This window comes from Centruroides sculpturatus, unplaced genomic scaffold, assembly GCF_000671375.1.
Source record: "Centruroides sculpturatus isolate CEXI.00-Female unplaced genomic scaffold, Cexi_2.0 scaffold306, whole genome shotgun sequence".
Taxonomy (NCBI): Eukaryota; Metazoa; Arthropoda; class Arachnida; order Scorpiones; family Buthidae; genus Centruroides; species Centruroides sculpturatus.
The window spans coordinates 275884-297709 of record NW_019384504.1 but is presented as its reverse complement, the minus strand read 5'-3'; the positions used below and the strand labels follow the sequence as shown (position 1 = coordinate 297709).

The following is a 21826-nucleotide window of genomic DNA, read 5'->3' as shown; positions in this document are numbered from 1 at the left end:
AGGATGGCCTGTTAATCAGGTTGAAAACGTTTGTTTTTAAAAAATCTATTTCTCAGCAACAAATTAAGGTCTTTTAATTTATGAACTCCTCTTGTGCTGTCTCAGGAACATCTTCAGCTTTGACTGTGAATGGGTTTTTGTTAATTGCAAATGGGGTGTCAGGTAGATTTGGAAAGTACGATGAAAGTTTGTCTGCAAGCATGTGCAAGTGTTCTTACACAGAAATTATCATCATAATTTTTTTGTCTGGTTCAATGCCATGTTTCTCAAAGAAAGCAGATAAGGTAAGAAACATATAAATTTTATTTTCGTCCAATTTTCTTTTTTTGCCAAAGCTGAAGTTTTATTTGGAATGATCAGATCTTTTGAGACAAATCGAGGCATGTTGCATTTGGTTCTTGCAGTGATAAATTTAACTCATTCAAGATAGGAAAGATGTCAACCAAGTAAGATATTTTCTGCAGTTCACTTTTATTACTGAAAAGTGCTTTAAACTGCAGTCTTGCTTTTTGATTAAAAAATGTTTTGAGTTCATCACAAAGCTCAAAAACACATTATAAAACTTTTCTTCTCGACAACCATTTCTCTTCAGTGTGAAATAGCAGAGCATTGTTCAGCGCATTCAACTCGTTGCACAGTTGCGAAAACAGTCGACTGTTTAAAGCGCTCCCCTTTACAAAATTGACAGAACTTATGACACTTTTCATTACTTCTTGTAACTCTTGTGGCAGCGTCTTCGTTGCTAATATTTGCCGATGAATCATACAGTGAGTTCCGATGACTCTTGCTGACTCATTCAGTACCAAACATTGAAATCCAGATCGACATCCTAGCATAACTGGAGCACCATCTGTGCAAACACCACAAACCTTCTCCCAAGAGATCTTATGCTCTTTCAGAAATGAACCAACTGTGTCAAATACATCATGTGCAGTAGTTGTCGTTTTAAGAGGTTTGCAAAAAAGAAACTCATCTTTAAAGTTGCCATCATTAACATACCTCACGTAACCCAGTAACTGAACAGTTTGCAACATCTGTAGATTCATCAAGCTGGATACTAAATATTGGAAGTGGAGCAGATATAATTTCCTGGATTACCTGATCAAGAATATCAGCAGACATGTCATCTATTATTCTGTGGACAGTGCTGTTAGATAAAGAAATTGCACATAATTTCATAACAAATTCATCTCCGATTATAACTCGAACAATGTCTTTGGCCACTGGCAACAGTAAATCCTCTGCAATGGTATGAGGTTTCATAGCTCTGGCGATTCTGAGTGCCATCAAATATGAAACTTCAATGGCAACTGCTACATTTTGTTTGTGGTACTTGCCACCAGTGTCAAGTCTGGCTTTCTTCAGTTCATCAGCTTTGCTTCTGAAATAGTTAGTATCCTTGCTGGCAAAGCTCGGATGCTTGCTATCAAAATGGCATTTTACTTTGTTTGGCTTCATAGATTCGGCTGATAGAACTTCATAACAAATAACACATTGCAGTTTTTCAATTTCTGCTGTAGTTATTGAGGTAAATCCATACTGTAAAAAATTCTCACTATATTTTCTTTTCTTAAAGTTCTTCTCTACAAAATTCATTGTCGTGGGATAGTTTGCTAATGAAAATAATATATAACAATAGCTTTAATAATACAAAAGATGATACATGGCATAGTTCAGTCAATACAGTTCATTTAAGTTTCCTATGATTTACCATTTTCTGTGTTGTTTTTTTTTGCATACCTGTTACTATCACAAGGGTGCAGTATTCACATCAATCACAGCTGAATATAAAAAGACTGATCAGTATCCAGATTAAGTTCCCATGATACAGATATTTTTTTTTTGCAGTAGTTGATTTTACAGTACATGATTTTACATTTACCCAGTAATTATAATTCATGAAGTGTCATTTTTACCTTCAATACTGCTGCTTTCAACACAGCAGTTGCTTTCTACACAGTAGCTGCTCTCTACACATGTGTGACTGGTCTGCATAAGTACATTATGGCGTCAACCCTGTCACATACACTATTTGTACAGGGTGTATGTGACAGGGTTGGCACGATGATCTCATCACGCCAGGTACTCATATGTAGGCGGACCCACCTGGAGACAAATAGAGGAGCAGTGGTTTGGTTCCTAAGACCATCAGAAATATGTGTTTTCCGATGGTCTTAGGCAACCCCTTAAAGGATCGTTTGATCCCCAAAGGAATCGTGACCCACAGGTTGAGAATTGCTGTTTTACATGAAACTAGGTAATTTAAGCTTTCTAATACTTTTTACAGATTTTTTTTCTATCACAAATACTAATAAAGTTATAAATTTTTAAATTGCACATGGACTTTATGGACACTGTATATAAGAAATCACATGATAGAAAGTGCATAAATGGCAAAGACACTGAAATGATATCAACAGCTTCAAAATTTCTAATAGATAATCCATTTAAGAGTAAGGTGTGTTTCAAATTTATACGGACATGAAAAAATTATTATTAGAACACTTACGTGCAGTGGCGTTACAGGAGTGGAATTCCCGATCCGGAAATTTTTCAACTTTTAGAGAGAGGTTTTTCCGCTAGCACTTTCAGTAGTGTAAAACTACCATCATCAGTTGAATGAAAAATCCAGTATCTACCAAATCCTGCTAAAGCACACACTAACTGGTGAAGAGATTAATTATATAGGAGCTACCGCTAGAAAATTAAGTTTACGAATCCATGAACATCAAGAAGACATCAAAAATAATAGGCCAGTCACGGAATTAGCAAAGAGAGTACTCGACCATAACTACCAGCCTCTATGGAACGAAACAAAATTACTAAAACGCTGCAACGAACCAAAGGAGCTATTTATTTGGGAGACACTCTTTATTTTTACTACTATACCATGCAACTCCCCAACTCTCGAGCTCCCACAAATTTGTATAACAGCGTTCAAACAACTCAACCCAAGATAAAAATACTCCTTCGTTGCTTATATGCTTATTTTGCGTTGGTGCGCATACTTGAACGAACTATGTTCATTAACAGACATTTCTAATGTTAATATTTATTTATCATCATTTCTCGCGCTATGATGTAAGAACCTTTAAATAATATTCGAAAACCATAATCAGCCAAACCGTCGGAAATATCGTTTGAAATATTCAATATTGAGAATTTTTCAAAAAACCGTCGAAACATTGTTCGGTAAGCTTGAACTATTGAATTCTATGTACCGCCTGATGATGGTAGTTTTACACTACTGAAAGTGCTAGCGGAAAAACCTCTCTCTAAAAGTTGAAAAATTTCCGGATCGGGAATTCCACTCCTGTAACGCCACTGCACGTAAGTGTTCTAATAATAGTATACGTCGGCGTGAAGTGCAAACTTATTACATCATGAAAAAATTAAAGTGAAACCCAAATTTGCTGCATTAAGTGACAAATGTTTTATTATTGATAAAAATAACATGGATTTACTTGTTTCCACATTGCAAAATAAGAATTTTAATCAAACATTAACATTTTGTCAGTGAAAATAATATTTTTGAAAATTTTGTACAAAAATATTGTTACATATTTATCCGGACAGGTTTCAAATTGCAAAATTTTCTTACAATTTAATGGCCAATGTAACCACCATTTAACTTAATTACATTAAATGCTCGATTAGGCATTGTTTCAATTAGATTCTGAAGGAATTCAATCTTAAGTTTATCCCAAGTATCTGAAATTGCTGCCTTCAAATCATGATTTGTGGGAAAACTGCTTTCCATTGGCATAAACTGTACGAACCATCATCCCCCAAAGATTTTCCATTGGATTCAGGTCAGGGCTTCTAGCAGGCCATGTCATCAGATCAATATTTTAACATTTAAACCACATTTTTGTTGATTTAAAGGCATGCACAGGGTCATTGTCTTGTTGAAAGATTCAATTTGGTCCACAAATATTTGGTCCAGCTTCCAATAAATGATCTTCAAGCATGCCTTGATACTTCTCTGAATTCATTCTTTGAGTTATAAATGCTAAATCTATGGTTCCATTGAATCCAAATGCACCCCACACTATTATTGATCCCCCACCCATTTGGCATTTTGAAAATATTTGTTTTTTGGTTCTTAAATCTTGCCAATAACACTTTCAATTGTTCGGACTATCTAAGATGAATTGTTTTTCATCGCTGAACAAAACTTCAGTCCATTCTTTGGACTATGTCATGTGTTTTTGTGCCCAATTAAGTCTGTCACTTTTGTGCTTTAATGAAAGTGGTAGCATTATAGCTTTTTTCTGAATTTTAACGTTCAAGATTTATTTAAATCTCTCCACACTGTTGTACTGCTACAAGGTAAGTCTAATTCTTGTTTTATTTTTCTTACTGATGTTTGTTTTGTGGAGCAAACCTTGATGATTTGTCTTCAGTCTCAAGGTATAAGCTTGGATTTTGGACCTGTCTTGAAGTTTGGTACATCCTAGCCACATCTTTTTGATAAATAATCACCAACAGTTGATTTTGGACAATTTATATATGCTGCAATTTCTCTTATTGACTTGCCTTGTGATTTATAGGCATCAATCTGCTCTTTTTTCATAATCAGATAAATTCTTCATTCTACCCATTTTAGAACGTTGAACAACATAAAGAATTTGAATTACAATTAGATATGTAAGCTAATTTGCATATTTCAATGCTTGAAACTAAACAATATTCTATTTAAGTCACGAAATGAGTGCCTGTCCGGATAAATATGTAACAGATTTTTGTACAAAATTTCCAAAAATATTATTTTCAGTGACAAAATGTTAATGTTTGATTAAAATTCTTATTTTGCAGTGTGGAAACAGGTAAATCCATGTTATTTTTAATAAAACATTTGTCACTTAATGCAGCAAATATGAGTTTCACTCTAATTTTTTTGTGTCCGTATAAATTTGAAACACACCTTAACATGGGGTGCTTTAATAATAAGATTGGGTTACCCAATGCTCAAGTGTTAAAAAAACTTATAAAATTTCAGTGTTGTAAAAAAGTTGTATGCTTTTGATGGCATGTAATATTACATGGTAGTTACCATCAAATATACAAATGTTTAGTTCTGAAGGTACTGTACATATCATGTGTAAAGCACATGTCCTAAAGAAGAATTCATTTTAAAAAATTCCAAAATTAAGAATCTTTGGCTTTCAAATCAATATTTTTAGTATAAACCTTAAACTGGCCTCTAAATGAGGCTGAAAACATTTGCATTTCAAACATTAAACATTTTACTACTGGAAAAGTGTGATAGGTTGTTGTCAATTCAGGTAACTGAATTGTAGACAGTTTCATGATACATGCTTTTATAAAATTGCTTTTATTATAACTGATAATTAAGTTAAAGCTTTATTATTAATTTTATAGTACAGTTAATTCTTAGCTAATGCAATCCAAATTTAAATTTGGAAATTGTCTATATTGATAATATTAAGCTGGGTAAATAAATAAGACTACACTTAGTAGAAACTCTAGTTTTATTGACTTTGGTATTAAAAAGTATTTAATTGTTTTAACATGTCACGTTATTATTATTATTATATTATAATTTTAAAAAAATATATCACTTGCATGTTTTGAAAGCTGCTAATACTGTATCTGTGATTACAATTAAAAGCTTACTGTAAAGTTTTACTATCATTGGCATAAATTTAAAAAAACTGTTTTTGCATTATTGATCTCCTGGAATTTAAATATGAGTGTTCATTATATTCAAATACAAACCTTAAATTATTGACTATCTTAAATTTCTACTGTTTAGAACTTAAATTTCTACTGTTTAGAAATAAGATATTTGTATAAAGATTGCAAACAGAAATATGAGGGTCACTCTGAACTATTTCAGATAAAGGAAAACTGTCTGCTTTTCTGGAAATAACTATTAAGTATGTGAAAAAATCACAACAGTCTGCAAATTCAAATTAGCAATAGCTGATTGTGGCAATTGTTATATAACGGATGGAATTGAAGGTGAAAATTGCAGCAACATGGAGTTAGAGAGTGCTATCAAGCAATAATCTAATAGTAATTGAAAGAAGGTTTCAGTTTGTTTGATTTAGTTTGAGTAAACAGCTGTGGCTAAAAATAGGGTTCAGGTATCAAATTAAAGTTCTTATCCTGTAGATGATGCCATTGATGAGAGATTTGAGAAAGGTTAATGGTTTAGGTGTGGCAAAGGTACTATGTTAAGTCTATGGGACTAACATGTCAGAGTCCCACCCTTTGTTAACTGTAGCCAAAGTAATTTTTTGTTTTTCAGTTTCATTATTGTAAATACTGAGGTTAGTAAATTTACATTTTAGTTACTAAGACCATTGTTTTTATCAGTTTCTCCCAACTCAACTTCATCAATTCCTTACTCCCTCAAAGTCTGAACAAAATCGGGCAAATGCAGCTAGTTTTTTAAAGTCAGATTAACTTGCATGGATTATTTAGTCAGCTTTTAGCAATGAGTGCAGTCTTGAGCCACTGTATTTGTATGGTTTGCAAACTTTTGCAGGGATTTCTGCTCCTGTGTGATGAAAACCACACAGGTAGGCTTGCATCAGTAATAGTCTTAGAAATGATAACCAATGACAATTGATGATCAAATGATACAAGTTGTCCTTGGCATTGGATCTACACCTATATACAGGATCCTGTCTAATGAATTGTGTATGAAAAAAATTTGTTAGTTGTTGGCTTCTACATAACTTAAGTAATTAAATTAACAGAATATCAGAAGACAGCACAGGTTTGAATCGGTTGACTAACTCTAAAAATATTGAATGATGGTTGTCATCACATCATTTACTACAAAATCACAAGTGACAAAATGTGCATACCGTTTTTCAATGATTCTACACAAACCACCATGAAAAGACAATGAGCAGTGAAGAAAGTTACGTACACTGTGTTCTTTAGGTTATGGGAGTTGTCAAAGCCATCGAGTTAGAAGGGCAAAAACCATCAGTCATATTGGTACATGAAAAAATGTCTGCCAAAAGTGTTTCAGGAACTGATCTTTGCTTCTTTTAGATCTTTAATGCTTCTTCTCATATGACTGCAACAACAGTCATGCTTCTTGCAGAAAATAACATCAAATTAATCAAACATCCATCTTCCTTTATCTGGCTATGTGTATTTTTCAATCTTAAAAATAATTTATGTGGTGGTTGTTTTGCATCCAAAGATGAGATTGAAAATATTCTGTGATAACAACAACAGTCTGTTCTAGAAAATGAATGCCTCAAAGCTTTCCATTTTTTGGAAAACCTGACTTCAAAAGTGCATAAAAGATCAAAAGATACTGGAGGGACTGCTTTGAGCACTCCTAACATTTCGTGGTTTTAGCATCTGCTATTTTCCAGTATCTCACAAATTTCAGAGTGATTCTTGTATTCTAATTATTAAAATTTTTATTAGTTTTTGTCAAATAAAAATGGCAAATTAATTAATGTAATTGTCTTACAGAACTCTCTTCAATGTCACAGGAAGAAAAGGCAGTACTAGCAAATTATAAAAAGGATATACAAAAGGAGATTTCAAAACAGTTTAATGATTTGATTGAAGAGGTAAAAAAATCAAATTATTTTTATTAAAAAAAACTATATTTTATTAAAACAGAAAACTAACATTAAGACACTTTTTCCATTGAAATGAAACAGTTTTTATAATGTCGACATCATTTAGGTTTACTCTGTGATATTTCTTTTTTATCATTTAGTTTGTTTTCTACAACAACTTTATGTCACAAATTATGATAATTTTATAGAAACAATAATTCTGTCTGGTTTTGTTGTTGTTTGAATGCAGCCTTAAGCACACTTCTTGATTAATATAGTAGTTTCAAAATGCTCCTGAGATACAATTTTAATACAGATTGTATTTTTCTTAAAAGAACATTTAGGTAACATTTTCTTGAAATAGTTTTCTCAACAATTACATATTTTTTCAATGACTGTAGAGTGCTTAGAGATATTCCTGTAGTAGTTTTCTCCACTTCTTGAATTGCAATCATTGCAGCTCAAATCTCTTGTGCTACAAAACACATGCAATTTGAGTTGCAACTATTTTTGGTTGTAAAGAAAGCACCAGGTTGCATCACCAGTGATGATATGATTGAGAAAATGGGATCTACCAGCCATTTTGATTTATTCATCTGGCAAAAATATCTTTCAAATTAGTTTTCACTCAACAGCTGTGTTGTCAATTACAATTTTAATGCATCATGCAAAATTCAGTGATAATATCCAACAGAAATGTGATCTTGGATGAAATTTCAATTCTGTAAGGAGTAACAAGGGTAAATTATTTGTTGTCATTGTTTTCTAAGATCAAAGGAAGTGTTGGTACATTAGTTATGTAGTAGGAAAGATTAACCTTTGAAGAAATATACAAACAATGCATTTTTGTCTGTCTCATCATGCACGTATATGATATGTATAGTGTATGTCTCTTCATGATATAAGTACTTTGTCACTATACATAATTGTTCTCCATAATTTTTTTTCTAATTGATTGTATCATACCTGTATAAAATCATATTGCATTCTTTGTTACAAGCAACAAGTCACAACAGCTGAATTTTAACAAAAAAAGATGGCTAATATCTGAACTTAAGCTTTCAAGTTGTTGAAAGCTTAAGTTCAGAAAGAAATTGGAAAAAAGATTATTTTTTTATTTTTTCAGCATGCTTCCACTAAATTCTGTCTTTGAAAAGAGTGGATTGAGTTTTCTGAAATTAACAGTCCTCAACCAGGCTGCAAATCAAAATGTACAGGTAGCCCTCGGTTTACGCCGCAGTTCCGTTCCTACAAAAGCTGGCGTAAAATGAACCCGTATTTACACTGACGTATAGGGTTAGGTGAAAAATACGTGAAAAATAAGTGAAAAATACGCAAATAATTTTATATATAATTTATAATAATTAACAATATAATACAAAGTACAAAAAAATAAAGTTAAATGTTTTTATTAAAAATTTTAGTTTCGGATCTCTTACATTTTTCGGAAAAAGTATCCATCTTTAATTGTTTACATTTTTGTTTTCTTTCATTGAGAATTTCGGAATATGGTCGAATGGATGCGATGATGCTCCTTTTTACATTTGCACTTCGCTCCCAATCATTGTCTAACTCACAAAGTTCAACCATCAAACTTTCCATAGTTGAAAGGATACGTTAACCCGACATAGAGCTACGGACGAGTGGCGACACTGGTCAACCACCGGTCGCCGTAGCACATATGTAAGGTCGGTTTGAGAGGGAAAATTAAGGAGAGATAGATATCATCTGGCCAATGAGAAGTAGATTTATAATTTATTTTGTATACTAGTACTTTCTATATATTAACAGGACTTATTATACAGGAAAATTATGGATGCAGATATTTAGTCTTACAGTTCAAAAACAGGTGAACTAAATAAAGAACATTATTTTTGAACTGTAAGACTAAATATCTGCATCCATAATTTTCCTGTATAATAAGTCCTGTTAATATATAGAAAGTACTAGTATACAAAATAAATTATAAATCTACTTCTCATTGGCCAGATGATATCTATCTCTCCTTAATTTTCCCTCTCAAACCGACCTTACATATGTGCTACGGCGACCGGTGGTTGACCAGTGTCGCCACTCGTCCGTAGCTCTATGTCGGGTTAACGTATCCTTTCAACTATGGAAAGTTTGATGGTTGAACTTTGTGAGTTAGACAATGATTGGGAGCGAAGTGCAAATGTAAAAAGGAGCATCATCGCATCCATTCGACCATATTCCGAAATTCTCAATGAAAGAAAACAAAAATGTAAACAATTAAAGATGGATACTTTTTCCGAAAAATGTAAGAGATCCGAAACTAAAATTTTTAATAAAAACATTTAACTTTATTTTTTTGTACTTTGTATTATATTGTTAATTATTATAAATTATATATAAAATTATTTGCGTATTTTTCACTTATTTTTCACGTATTTTTCACCTAACCCTATACGTCAGTGTAAATACGGGTTCATTTTACGCCAGCTTTTGTAGGAACGGAACTGCGGCGTAAACCGAGGGCTACCTGTACATTTTGATTTGCAGCCTGGTTGAGGACTGTTAATTTCAGAAAACTCAATCCACTCTTTTCAAAGACAGAATTTAGTGGAAGCATGCTGAAAAAATAAAAAAATAATCTTTTTTCCAATTTCTTTCTGAACTTAAGCTTTCAACAACTTGAAAGCTTAAGTTCAGATATTAGCCATCTTTTTTTGTTAAAATTCAGCTGTTGTGACTTGTTGCTTGTAACAAAGAATGCAATATGATTTTATACAGGTATGATACAATCAATTAGAAAAAAAATTATGGAGAACAATTATGTATAGTGACAAAGTACTTATATCATGAAGAGACATACACTATACATATCATATACGTGCATGATGAGACAGACAAAAATGCATTGTTTGTATATTTCTTCAAAGGTTAATCTTTCCTACTACATAACTAATGTACCAACACTTCCTTTGATCTTAGAAAACAATGACAACAAATAATTTACCCTTGTTACTCCTTACAGAATTGAAATTTCATCCAAGATCACATTTCTGTTGGATATTATCACTGAATTTTGCATGATGCATTAAAATTGTAATTGACAACACAGCTGTTGAGTGAAAACTAATTTGAAAGATATTTTTGCCAGATGAATAAATCAAAATGGCTGGTAGATCCCATTTTCTCAATCATATCATCACTGGTGATGCAACCTGGTGCTTTCTTTACAACCAAAAATAGTTGCAACTCAAATTGCATGTGTTTTGTAGCACAAGAGATTTGAGCTGCAATGATTGCAATTCAAGAAGTGGAGAAAACTACTACAGGAATATCTCTAAGCACTCTACAGTCATTGAAAAAATATGTAATTGTTGAGAAAACTATTTCAAGAAAATGTTACCTAAATGTTCTTTTAAGAAAAATACAATCTGTATTAAAATTGTATCTCAGGAGCATTTTGAAACTACTATATTAATCAAGAAGTGTGCTTAAGGCTGCATTCAAACAACAACAAAACCAGACAGAATTATTGTTTCTATAAAATTATCATAATTTGTGACATAAAGTTGTTGTAGAAAACAAACTAAATGATAAAAAAGAAATATCACAGAGTAAACCTAAATGATGTCGACATTATAAAAACTGTTTCATTTCAATGGAAAAAGTGTCTTAATGTTAGTTTTCTGTTTTAATAAAATATAGTTTTTTTTAATAAAAATAATTTGATTTTTTTACCTCTTCAATCAAATCATTAAACTGTTTTGAAATCTCCTTTTGTATATCCTTTTTATAATTTGCTAGTACTGCCTTTTCTTCCTGTGACATTGAAGAGAGTTCTGTAAGACAATTACATTAATTAATTTGCCATTTTTATTTGACAAAAACTAATAAAAATTTTAATAATTAGAATACAAGAATCACTCTGAAATTTGTGAGATACTGGAAAATAGCAGATGCTAAAACCACGAAATGTTAGGAGTGCTCAAAGCAGTCCCTCCAGTATCTTTTGATCTTTTATGCACTTTTGAAGTCAGGTTTTCCAAAAAATGGAAAGCTTTGAGGCATTCATTTTCTAGAACAGACTGTTGTTGTTATCACAGAATATTTTCAATCTCATCTTTGGATGCAAAACAACCACCACATAAATTATTTTTAAGATTGAAAAATACACATAGCCAGATAAAGGAAGATGGATGTTTGATTAATTTGATGTTATTTTCTGCAAGAAGCATGACTGTTGTTGCAGTCATATGAGAAGAAGCATTAAAGATCTAAAAGAAGCAAAGATCAGTTCCTGAAACACTTTTGGCAGACATTTTTTCATGTACCAATATGACTGATGGTTTTTGCCCTTCTAACTCGATGGCTTTGACAACTCCCATAACCTAAAGAACACAGTGTACGTAACTTTCTTCACTGCTCATTGTCTTTTCATGGTGGTTTGTGTAGAATCATTGAAAAACGGTATGCACATTTTGTCACTTGTGATTTTGTAGTAAATGATGTGATGACAACCATCATTCAATATTTTTAGAGTTAGTCAACCGATTCAAACCTGTGCTGTCTTCTGATATTCTGTTAATTTAATTACTTAAGTTATGTAGAAGCCAACAACTAACAAATTTTTTTCATACACAATTCATTAGACAGGATCCTGTATATAGGTGTAGATCCAATGCCAAGGACAACTTGTATCATTTGATCATCAATTGTCATTGGTTATCATTTCTAAGACTATTACTGATGCAAGCCTACCTGTGTGGTTTTCATCACACAGGAGCAGAAATCCCTGCAAAAGTTTGCAAACCATACAAATACAGTGGCTCAAGACTGCACTCATTGCTAAAAGCTGACTAAATAATCCATGCAAGTTAATCTGACTTTAAAAAACTAGCTGCATTTGCCCGATTTTGTTCAGACTTTGAGGGAGTAAGGAATTGATGAAGTTGAGTTGGGAGAAACTGATAAAAACAATGGTCTTAGTAACTAAAATGTAAATTTACTAACCTCAGTATTTACAATAATGAAACTGAAAAACAAAAAATTACTTTGGCTACAGTTAACAAAGGGTGGGACTCTGACATGTTAGTCCCATAGACTTAACATAGTACCTTTGCCACACCTAAACCATTAACCTTTCTCAAATCTCTCATCAATGGCATCATCTACAGGATAAGAACTTTAATTTGATACCTGAACCCTATTTTTAGCCACAGCTGTTTACTCAAACTAAATCAAACAAACTGAAACCTTCTTTCAATTACTATTAGATTATTGCTTGATAGCACTCTCTAACTCCATGTTGCTGCAATTTTCACCTTCAATTCCATCCGTTATATAACAATTGCCACAATCAGCTATTGCTAATTTGAATTTGCAGACTGTTGTGATTTTTTCACATACTTAATAGTTATTTCCAGAAAAGCAGACAGTTTTCCTTTATCTGAAATAGTTCAGAGTGACCCTCATATTTCTGTTTGCAATCTTTATACAAATATCTTATTTCTAAACAGTAGAAATTTAAGTTCTAAACAGTAGAAATTTAAGATAGTCAATAATTTAAGGTTTGTATTTGAATATAATGAACACTCATATTTAAATTCCAGGAGATCAATAATGCAAAAACAGTTTTTTTAAATTTATGCCAATGATAGTAAAACTTTACAGTAAGCTTTTAATTGTAATCACAGATACAGTATTAGCAGCTTTCAAAACATGCAAGTGATATATTTTTTTAAAATTATAATATAATAATAATAATAACGTGACATGTTAAAACAATTAAATACTTTTTAATACCAAAGTCAATAAAACTAGAGTTTCTACTAAGTGTAGTCTTATTTATTTACCCAGCTTAATATTATCAATATAGACAATTTCCAAATTTAAATTTGGATTGCATTAGCTAAGAATTAACTGTACTATAAAATTAATAATAAAGCTTTAACTTAATTATCAGTTATAATAAAAGCAATTTTATAAAAGCATGTATCATGAAACTGTCTACAATTCAGTTACCTGAATTGACAACAACCTATCACACTTTTCCAGTAGTAAAATGTTTAATGTTTGAAATGCAAATGTTTTCAGCCTCATTTAGAGGCCAGTTTAAGGTTTATACTAAAAATATTGATTTGAAAGCCAAAGATTCTTAATTTTGGAATTTTTTAAAATGAATTCTTCTTTAGGACATGTGCTTTACACATGATATGTACAGTACCTTCAGAACTAAACATTTGTATATTTGATGGTAACTACCATGTAATATTACATGCCATCAAAAGCATACAACTTTTTTACAACACTGAAATTTTATAAGTTTTTTTAACACTTGAGCATTGGGTAACCCAATCTTATTATTAAAGCACCCCATGTTAAGGTGTGTTTCAAATTTATACGGACACAAAAAAATTAGAGTGAAACTCATATTTGCTGCATTAAGTGACAAATGTTTTATTAAAAATAACATGGATTTACCTGTTTCCACACTGCAAAATAAGAATTTTAATCAAACATTAACATTTTGTCACTGAAAATAATATTTTTGGAAATTTTGTACAAAAATCTGTTACATATTTATCCGGACAGGCACTCATTTCGTGACTTAAATAGAATATTGTTTAGTTTCAAGCATTGAAATATGCAAATTAGCTTACATATCTAATTGTAATTCAAATTCTTTATGTTGTTCAACGTTCTAAAATGGGTAGAATGAAGAATTTATCTGATTATGAAAAAAGAGCAGATTGATGCCTATAAATCACAAGGCAAGTCAATAAGAGAAATTGCAGCATATATAAATTGTCCAAAATCAACTGTTGGTGATTATTTATCAAAAAGATGTGGCTAGGATGTACCAAACTTCAAGACAGGTCCAAAATCCAAGCTTATACCTTGAGACTGAAGACAAATCATCAAGGTTTGCTCCACAAAACAAACATCAGTAAGAAAAATAAAACAAGAATTAGACTTACCTTGTAGCAGTACAACAGTGTGGAGAGATTTAAATAAATCTTGAACGTTAAAATTCAGAAAAAAGCTATAATGCTACCACTTTCATTAAAGCACAAAAGTGACAGACTTAATTGGGCACAAAAACACATGACATAGTCCAAAGAATGGACTGAAGTTTTGTTCAGCGATGAAAAACAATTCATCTTAGATAGTCCGAACAATTGAAAGTGTTATTGGCAAGATTTAAGAACCAAAAAACAAATATTTTCAAAATGCCAAATGGGTGGGGGATCAATAATAGTGTGGGGTGCATTTGGATTCAATGGAACCATAGATTTAGCATTTATAACTCAAAGAATGAATTCAGAGAAGTATCAAGGCATGCTTGAAGATCATTTATTGGAAGCTGGACCAAATATTTGTGGACCAAATTGAATCTTTCAACAAGACAATGACCCTGTGCATGCCTTTAAATCAACAAAAATGTGGTTTAAATGTTAAAATATTGATCTGATGACATGGCCTGCTAGAAGCCCTGACCTGAATCCAATGGAAAATCTTTGGGGGATGATGGTTCGTACAGTTTATGCCAATGGAAAGCAGTTTTCCCACAAATCATGATTTGAAGGCAGCAATTTCAGATACTTGGGATAAACTTAAGATTGAATTCCTTCAGAATCTAATTGAAACAATGCCTAATCGAGCATTTAATGTAATTAAGTTAAATGGTGGTTACATTGGCCATTAAATTGTAAGAAAATTTTGCAATTTGAAACCTGTCCGGATAAATATGTAACAATATTTTTGTACAAAATTTTCAAAAATATTATTTTCACTGACAAAATGTTAATGTTTGATTAAAATTCTTATTTTGCAATGTGGAAACAAGTAAATCCATGTTATTTTTATCAATAATAAAACATTTGTCACTTAATGCAGCAAATTTGGGTTTCACTTTAATTTTTTCATGATGTAATAAGTTTGCACTTCACGCCGACGTATACTATTATTAGAACACTTACGTGCAGTGGCGTTACAGGAGTGGAATTCCCGATCCGGAAATTTTTCAACTTTTAGAGAGAGGTTTTTCCGCTAGCACTTTCAGTAGTGTAAAACTACCATCATCAGGCGGTACATAGAATTCAATAGTTCAAGCTTACCGAACAATGTTTCGACGGTTTTTTGAAAAATTCTCAATATTGAATATTTCGAACGATATTTCCGACGGTTTGGCTGATTATGGTTTTCGAATATTATTTAAAGGTTCTTACATCATAGCGCGAGAAATGATGATAAATAAATATTAACATTAGAAATGTCTGTTAATGAACATAGTTCGTTCAAGTATGCGCACCAACGCAAAATAAGCATATAAGCAACGAAGGAGTATTTTTATCTTGGGTTGAGTTGTTTGAACGCTGTTATACAAATTTGTGGGAGCTCGAGAGTTGGGGAGTTGCATGGTATAGTAGTAAAAATAAAGAGTGTCTCCCAAATAAATAGCTCCTTTGGTTCGTTGCAGCGTTTTAGTAATTTTGTTTCGTTCCATAGAGGCTGGTAGTTATGGTCGAGTACTCTCTTTGCTAATTCCGTGACTGGCCTATTATTTTTGATGTCTTCTTGATGTTCATGGATTCGTAAACTTAATTTTCTAGCGGTAGCTCCTATATAATTAATCTCTTCACCAGTTAGTGTGTGCTTTAGCAGGATTTGGTAGATACTGGATTTTTCATTCAACTGATGATGGTAGTTTTACACTACTGAAAGTGCTAGCGGAAAAACCTCTCTCTAAAAGTTGAAAAATTTCCGGATCGGGAATTCCACTCCTGTAACGCCACTGCACGTAAGTGTTCTAATAATAATTTTTTCATGTCCGTATAAATTTGAAACACACCTTACTCTTAAATGGATTATCTATTAGAAATTTTGAAGCTGTTGATATCATTTCAGTGTCTTTGCCATTTATGCACTTTCTATCATGTGATTTCTTATATACAGTGTCCATAAAGTCCATGTGCAATTTAAAAATTTATAACTTTATTAGTATTTGTGATAGAAAAAAAATCTGTAAAAAGTATTAGAAAGCTTAAATTACCTAGTTTCATGTAAAACAGCAATTCTCAACCTGTGGGTCACGATTCCTTTGGGGATCAAACGATCCTTTAAGGGGTTGCCTAAGACCATCGGAAAACACATATTTCTGATGGTCTTAGGAACCAAACCACTGCTCCTCTATTTGTCTCCAGGTGGGTCCGCCTACATATGAGTACCTGGCGTGATGAGATCATCGTGCCAACCCTGTCACATACACCCTGTACAAATAGTGTATGTGACAGGGTTGACGCCATAATGTACTTATGCAGACCAGTCACACATGTGTAGAGAGCAGCTACTGTGTAGAAAGCAACTGCTGTGTTGAAAGCAGCAGTATTGAAGGTAAAAATGACACTTCATGAATTATAATTACTGGGTAAATGTAAAATCATGTACTGTAAAATCAACTACTGCAAAAAAAAAATATCTGTATCATGGGAACTTAATCTGGATACTGATCAGTCTTTTTATATTCAGCTGTGATTGATGTGAATACTGCACCCTTGTGATAGTAACAGGTATGCAAAAAAAAACAACACAGAAAATGGTAAATCATAGGAAACTTAAATGAACTGTATTGACTGAACTATGCCATGTATCATCTTTTGTATTATTAAAGCTATTGTTATATATTATTTTCATTAGCAAACTATCCCACGACAATGAATTTTGTAGAGAAGAACTTTAAGAAAAGAAAATATAGTGAGAATTTTTTACAGTATGGATTTACCTCAATAACTACAGCAGAAATTGAAAAACTGCAATGTGTTATTTGTTATGAAGTTCTATCAGCCGAATCTATGAAGCCAAACAAAGTAAAATGCCATTTTGATAGCAAGCATCCGAGCTTTGCCAGCAAGGATACTAACTATTTCAGAAGCAAAGCTGATGAACTGAAGAAAGCCAGACTTGACACTGGTGGCAAGTACCACAAACAAAATGTAGCAGTTGCCATTGAAGTTTCATATTTGATGGCACTCAGAATCGCCAGAGCTATGAAACCTCATACCATTGCAGAGGATTTACTGTTGCCAGTGGCCAAAGACATTGTTCGAGTTATAATCGGAGATGAATTTGTTATGAAATTATGTGCAATTTCTTTATCTAACAGCACTGTCCACAGAATAATAGATGACATGTCTGCTGATATTCTTGATCAGGTAATCCAGGAAATTATATCTGCTCCACTTCCAATATTTAGTATCCAGCTTGATGAATCTACAGATGTTGCAAACTGTTCAGTTACTGGGTTACGTGAGGTATGTTAATGATGGCAACTTTAAAGATGAGTTTCTTTTTTGCAAACCTCTTAAAACGACAACTACTGCACATGATGTATTTGACACAGTTGGTTCATTTCTGAAAGAGCATAAGATCTCTTGGGAGAAGGTTTGTGGTGTTTGCACAGATGGTGCTCCAGTTATGCTAGGATGTCGATCTGGATTTCAATGTTTGGTACTGAATGAGTCAGCAAGAGTCATCGGAACTCACTGTATGATTCATCGGCAAATATTAGCAACGAAGACGCTGCCACAAGAGTTACAAGAAGTAATGAAAAGTGTCATAAGTTCTGTCAATTTTGTAAAGGGGAGCGCTTTAAACAGTCGACTGTTTTCGCAACTGTGCAACGAGTTGAATGCGCTGAACAATGCTCTGCTATTTCACACTGAAGAGAAATGGTTGTCGAGAAGAAAAGTTTTATAATGTGTTTTTGAGCTTTGTGATGAACTCAAAACATTTTTTAATCAAAAAGCAAGACTGCAGTTTAAAGCACTTTTCAGTAATAAAAGTGAACTGCAGAAAATATCTTACTTGGTTGACATCTTTCCTATCTTGAATGAGTTAAATTTATCACTGCAAGAACCAAATGCAACATGCCTCGATTTGTCTCAAAAGATCTGATCATTCCAAATAAAACTTCAGCTTTGGCAAAAAAAGAAAATTGGACGAAAATAAAATTTATATGTTTCTTACCTTATCTGCTTTCTTTGAGAAACATGGCATTGAACCAGACAAAAAAATTATGATGATAATTTCTGTGTAAGAACACTTGCACATGCTTGCAGACAAACTTTCATCGTACTTTCCAAATCTACCTGACACCCCATTTGCAATTAACAAAAACCCATTCACAGTCAAAGCTGAAGATGTTCCTGAGACAGCACAAGAGGAGTTCATAAATTAAAAGACCTTAATTTGTTGCTGAGAAATAGATTTTTTAAAAACAAACGTTTTCAACCTGATTAACAGGCCATCCTNGTTAGGCTTAACATCAACAAAAATTCAATGCGAAGCGACACGCAAAGGAGAAAAATTTCAACATGGGATAAATTAATATATTTTTTCGTACGTAATTGGTTATCCGAAGAATAAGTTATCCAAACAACCCCAGTCCCCAATTGATTCAGATAAACGATGCTCTACTGTATATAATGTTAATTTATATGCTTTTCATTAACATAGACACATACAAAAGAAATAAACTTTAAAATAACTTTTCATTGTTCAATGATTTACAATACAATGGAAAGATGCTGAGAAAGAATTTCATGGTACCATTTGATATAACCTTTACTAGAAAAACTACATTTATGTGAATAGATCAGTGCTTTTCAACTGTCTGTCTGTTGATTACTGGTTATATTTTATGATTAGCAAATTTATTTATTTTTATAAATTTACTAATGATAATATGAAAATTCCTAATTATAAAACATGATTCCATACAAATACTTTTGAACTATCTGTTTCTCTAAAGGAGTTGATAATGGACAGTTCAATCATCTGCCACCAGTTTTATTATGTTAGATTTTAATTCTGGCTGCCTTTGCTTTTACTTGGAAGCACAACTGAAAATAGCTTTCTAGCTTTTAGCTGAATCTTTTTAACTGAAAATATCATTCTAATACAGGTAGCCCTCGGTTTACACCGGTTCAATTTACGCCGATTCACAATAACGCCACTGCACAATTCGCGATTTTGCTGTGTAATTCCTCGATTTTCCCTATGCTAGACTGATTTTCGTTTCAGTGTTGATGTATTTACAGAGCTGCGACATTGTACATTCGTTAAAACAAAGATTTTTATTGAATATATTTATTTTTTCTGTTTAATATTATTGGGTATGTATACATTTGCATTAAATTAATATTAAAATACTAAACGTTTAGGTACCCACGAGTCAAGTTACCAACTTAATAGCCCAATAAATGACATCCGAATCCATAGTGCCATTGAATTTATCCCGTATCAGTTCGTTCAGTAAACACCTTACGACGCAGTAGCACTTCCGGCGATCACAAACTATTGTTAGTGAGACAAATCTACTTCTCTAATTATTATGCCTTTTTGTCCTTTTTAACTATTTATAATTTATTTTGTATACTAGTACTTTCTATATATTAACAGGACTTATTATACAGGAAAATTATGGATGCAGATATTTAGTCTTACAGTTCAAAAACAGGTGAACTAAATAAAGAACATTATTTTTGAACTGTAAGACTAAATATCTGCATCCATAATTTTCCTGTATAATAAGTCCTGTTAATATATAGAAAGTACTAGTATACAAAATAAATTATAAATCTACTTCTCATTGGCCAGATGATATCTATCTCTCCTTAATTTTCCCTCTCAAACCGACCTTACATATGTGCTACGGCGACCGGTGGTTGACCAGTGTCGCCACTCGTCCGTAGCTCTATGTCGGGTTAACGTATCCTTTCAACTATGGAAAGTTTGATGGTTGAACTTTGTGAGTTAGACAATGATTGGGAGCGAAGTGCAAATGTAAAAAGGAGCATCATCGCATCCATTCGACCATATTCCGAAATTCTCAATGAAAGAAAACAAAAATGTAAACAATTAAAGATGGATACTTTTTCCGAAAAATGTAAGAGATCCGAAACTAAAATTTTTAATAAAAACATTTAACTTTATTTTTTTGTACTTTGTATTATATTGTTAATTATTATAAATTATATATAAAATTATTTGCGTATTTTTCACTTATTTTTCACGTATTTTTCACCTAACCCTATACGTCAGTGTAAATACGGGTTCATTTTACGCCAGCTTTTGTAGGAACGGAACTGCGGCGTAAACCGAGGGCTACCTGTACATTTTGATTTGCAGCCTGGTTGAGGACTGTTAATTTCAGAAAACTCAATCCACTCTTTTCAAAGACAGAATTTAGTGGAAGCATGCTGAAAAAATAAAAAAATAATCTTTTTTCCAATTTCTTTCTGAACTTAAGCTTTCAACAACTTGAAAGCTTAAGTTCAGATATTAGCCATCTTTTTTTGTTAAAATTCAGCTGTTGTGACTTGTTGCTTGTAACAAAGAATGCAATATGATTTTATACAGGTATGATACAATCAATTAGAAAAAAAATTATGGAGAACAATTATGTATAGTGACAAAGTACTTATATCATGAAGAGACATACACTATACATATCATATACGTGCATGATGAGACAGACAAAAATGCATTGTTTGTATATTTCTTCAAAGGTTAATCTTTCCTACTACATAACTAATGTACCAACACTTCCTTTGATCTTAGAAAACAATGACAACAAATAATTTACCCTTGTTACTCCTTACAGAATTGAAATTTCATCCAAGATCACATTTCTGTTGGATATTATCACTGAATTTTGCATGATGCATTAAAATTGTAATTGACAACACAGCTGTTGAGTGAAAACTAATTTGAAAGATATTTTTGCCAGATGAATAAATCAAAATGGCTGGTAGATCCCATTTTCTCAATCATATCATCACTGGTGATGCAACCTGGTGCTTTCTTTACAACCAAAAATAGTTGCAACTCAAATTGCATGTGTTTTGTAGCACAAGAGATTTGAGCTGCAATGATTGCAATTCAAGAAGTGGAGAAAACTACTACAGGAATATCTCTAAGCACTCTACAGTCATTGAAAAAATATGTAATTGTTGAGAAAACTATTTCAAGAAAATGTTACCTAAATGTTCTTTTAAGAAAAATACAATCTGTATTAAAATTGTATCTCAGGAGCATTTTGAAACTACTATATTAATCAAGAAGTGTGCTTAAGGCTGCATTCAAACAACAACAAAACCAGACAGAATTATTGTTTCTATAAAATTATCATAATTTGTGACATAAAGTTGTTGTAGAAAACAAACTAAATGATAAAAAAGAAATATCACAGAGTAAACCTAAATGATGTCGACATTATAAAAACTGTTTCATTT

The 21826-nt window shown here is 32.3% G+C and overlaps 1 protein-coding gene across 1 annotated transcript in view; it reads right to left on the bottom strand.

The window, feature by feature from the left end:
- The window catches only part of LOC111622162 (protein OS-9-like), a gene marked incomplete at its 5' end in the record, with an annotated part of 68314 nt that overhangs the window by 14937 nt on the left and 31551 nt on the right, over nucleotides 1-21826 (bottom strand). The window lies entirely within an intron of this gene.